Raw genomic sequence first — 4,249 nt, forward strand, 5'->3', positions numbered from 1 at the left:
ATCTCAACCAACTGATTACTAAGCACACATAATAAAAAAAAAAAAAAATAGTGAATGAAGATTACCTGTGCTAGATTACACCGGGGCTGCACTGAAGAGGTAGGTGAGCAAAACCAGCTCCTCGTTTTTTATGCCAATTTGCAACTTTTCCCAGCTTTGTGACTGGAAATGCACCATCCCCTTCATCGCAACTTGCTGCTACAGCAGGGCAAGCATAGCCATGCTCATTCTTCAGAATTCACTTTCTGCACGTCAGCCAAAATGCAATTGTGGAAAGCACTTAAAGAAACCATATTGAATGATTAAGCAGTTTCAATAGAATCTTACTTCCAGTAGTTAAATAAGGCCAGTGTGGTTAGCAGTGCGAAATGCATGTGTAAAATACCACTTTCTGACAAAAAACATTAGGCCACTATTTTATAATTTTTTTATAATTCTGTTTAATTTCAAATGACACATGACCAACTAGAACGAATCACTGAGGTGATTTTTTTTTCTTTACTGTTACTTTCAATTGATATGCACAACTTTATTATAATAACATTTTTGTATTATTACCAAATGATCTGTATTTCAATTATTTGCAATTTGTGTTATCTGGCATCTTTATTTCTTGGCCTGGCTTTGCGAGTCTCTGAAACAGTAAGAAAACATCGTTCACTGACAGAGTTCTGCAAACTTTGTGAACAAAGCCACAGAAGTCCCAGCCTACTTCTTCAACTGGACAACAAAGCAATGCAGACATTCCCTACAGAAGGTTTTTATAAGCTTTTACAAAATGTGTATGTTCTCAATAAAAAGGTCATGTAAGCCCCTCCCCCCCTTTACACATCATGCTCCCTGTAACACATTAACATTTCATGGCACCAGGTTTAATTTCTTGATAAGCTTTCATCTTTTAAATTCTGTTTCTCTATGGTACTTTTTTATGCTGATGGAGGAGAGGTCACATGTACACAGGACTCCAGCTGTATTCTCTAGGGAGCTACAAAGAGCAGACTGGGTTTTTTACAGGAGGTTACTGCAGCAGAGTGCCTATGGAAGGGAAGTGTCTAATGCTGGACAGACCCACCTTTCAGAGGCTTCCAGAGAGATGAATTGGTTCTCCTCCTGACCCCTAAGCCACTTCTTTGGTCCACTCACCTGGTTTATTTTAAAGCAGAACACAGCAGACCCCTCACCACCAGATGAAAGGAGCTCCAAGCGAGGCTATGGTTACCAGGTTTTACTTCCCCAAGCATCTATAGAAAACATATGCTCCATGGATCATAAGAATAGCAGGGAGCATGTAAACGATGTAACCAGGGGTCCTACTGTAAGTATGGAGAAAGAGAAGATGAATGAATAACACGGTTGGTGTACAGTGTCACATGTTAATGGACAAGTGTAGTAGTAAAGGTGTTGATGTTTTGGTAGATATGCTCTCTCTTTGCTCTATATTGGAACAGAACTTTAGTAAACAAAGTGCAGATTGCAATTAAAACATCTTCACGCCAAAAGGCAACTAAATGCATCTCTCTTAACTGATCCTTTTGCTATTCCATTACTAGTCAAACAAACAGATCTGTGTTTCTTGATTCTGCAAACAAGCCTTACTTATCCCTTTAATGAGGGTGAAGGATTAAAAATGTATTAATGCTGTATTAACAAAATGCTACAATGGGCTTTTTGGTTCCAGATGATGCGTCTATTGTGATAAATCTATTACACTCCCATACAAAACCAATGATAAAAGAAATTGCAACTGTTAATCCCCATGAGTTGATTCTTGTCTACACTGTGCATTGCATGGCTTAAACAAATATCCACTAGGAGACTAAGCAACTCAAATACAGACCCTCTAACACCAGCAAGCAAGTTAAGACCAACGCTCATCTGCCAAGAACGTGCACGTATTAGAAAAAAAAAAACCTTCATTTATTTATTTTCAACTTATACACATCTACTTTTAAACCGTCTTTTCAGGGTTTTGGAATGGAATAATGGGTGAAAATGATTGCTGTAATTGATTAGTTTTCCTAGTTAAACAAACTTTCAAAAGTTAAAGAAAAACAAAACTTGTAAAGAAGCACAGGTTATTCTGTCTTGATGCAAACAACTTGGTGCAAGAGGCAGCTGATATGGCCTCAAAAGTAAACCCTGTCTGCAGATTATAAACCATGCTGTTCTGACAAGATAATAATTTACATGTACTTGTATATAGCATGTTTTCTCTTATGGTTTCCAAACTTTACATCACTCAGGGTGGAAAGATCTTTAGAAATAAATGAAAACTGTTTGAGTAATAAAAATGACGGGGAAGGGGGGGAGCGATTTTACAGACTATTAAAGTAAATGTTATCCAGATATAATTTCCTAAAAAAAAAAAAAATGTAAATCCTGACTGATATTTGTGTGTGTTTTTTATTTTTTGGACAAATTACAAGCTTTGTCTAAAGCATGAAAGTGGAACCACATGGCACTCTCCCATTTGTTAAAAGCAAATGCTTGTGTTGTGGAAAAAATAGCTACAAAATAAGAGATATCAGCTGTCTTTGGGTGATACAGAGACTAATTACATTTTATAATTTTGAAAGTTACGTTACAATAAAGATGGTTTGCAGATTGCAATGCACTTTGTGCCTATACTTACAAAGCATATTTAAGAGGAACAGGGTGTATCATGTTATTTATCTACAATTACCTATACAACAATTATTGAAGGAATGGCTCAGAGATGAGATGGTCTCCAATGTAAATCTGCACAAATTGTTATTTGCACTTGTACTGTTTAATTTAAAACTGTATATTTACAAGTACAGTAAATAAAATGATCTATAGCAGACACAGAGTTTATACACACACCCGAAGTTGAAACCCAAAAGGTACTGAATTTAGGAGTACCCACTGGTTTACTAGGTGAACATTAACTTTCTTGAAGTTGATATACTAACCTGCCAATTTGATGCCCCAGATGACCTACACTGAAGAGAAAGGATCTGGCATGGTTTTGGAGCACTAAGGGTGACAGGGCTGCAGCCTAAACTGTATTAAATCTGCTTTATCTGAGCAGCTCTTATAAGAGTAGCTCTTGTAATTCTGCAGGGTGAACTGCACTGTATATTTTTGATCACAAACATGAAAATTCCAAACAGAACCATGTAAATACCAAACCTCACAGCTAAACTGCACAAAGTTTGCTCGGTTTGATTTTAAAAGCTAAATGGAACATTTGATGCCTTTTCTGTTGTGGTCTTCATTCTTGGTCTGGTAGGTTGGCTCTTTCTTGTGCTGTGTTTTATATTCCTGCCAGACCCACTTCTATTTTACAGTGTGTATAAACTGCCAGTAAGACTGAATGTGGCAGTTAACATTGTATATTTGCAAGAGAATTAAGGTCAATAGAAACAATAAACACAAAAAAGGGGCAATGAACAATGAATTGAAGCCTAGAAACAATAAGATTCATTAATGCTTCCAGTGCCCAAGAAAGGCTCACACAAAAACAAAAAGCAATACTTTTTTAAATGTTGTCAATGTTGTACACTATTTGAATAGAACTACTGTACAAGACATACACTGACACACACTGATGCTGTGTGAGATTTATGTGCAACTATTCAGCAACAACTATGGGAAAGCAGACAGGCCAATGGGCAGAATCAGGGGTGCAACAAAACACCATCGGGAAACACAGCTCAGGTCTCAAGCAACGTCATGACAGATGGAGCCAGCAGACGTGTGCACAGTATTGTGACAACAGACACAAATCACAGAAAACTTTCCACTCTTACAATTCACATATTCTCATTACCTTCCCTTAAAAACTAGTAATAATCTTTCCTTCCTTTGCCATTAGTTACAAATATGAAAACAGTAACTCAACTGGATATTGTAAAGAACTGTGAGCAAATATGTCAGGTTGTTTATTACGAAAGAACCTTTTAAAAAATGTTGAACTCAATAATCTGATTATTAAATAAAAAACAACATCTGGTTACCAGACAGGCCAGATTTTAATATGTGCAATTTTTGATGAAACGTTCATAAGCTTTATTAACTTTTTAACTTATCTCCTTTATCCTTAAAAAGTCATTATCAGAAAATGTTGTGTCACCCGAGCTGTGGCAACTAAGAACACCATATCTTGAGTTTATATCCTTGCCAAGCTAACAGCTATGGCTCTCAAGTGTAAACTGACCAATAGGACAGCACAAGACCAACCTGGGCTTTCAAAAAATATTATATAAACTGTCTGCACCATAACAGG

This window comes from Polyodon spathula, chromosome 16 (assembly GCF_017654505.1).
Source record: "Polyodon spathula isolate WHYD16114869_AA chromosome 16, ASM1765450v1, whole genome shotgun sequence".
Classification (NCBI taxonomy): domain Eukaryota; kingdom Metazoa; phylum Chordata; class Actinopteri; order Acipenseriformes; family Polyodontidae; genus Polyodon; species Polyodon spathula.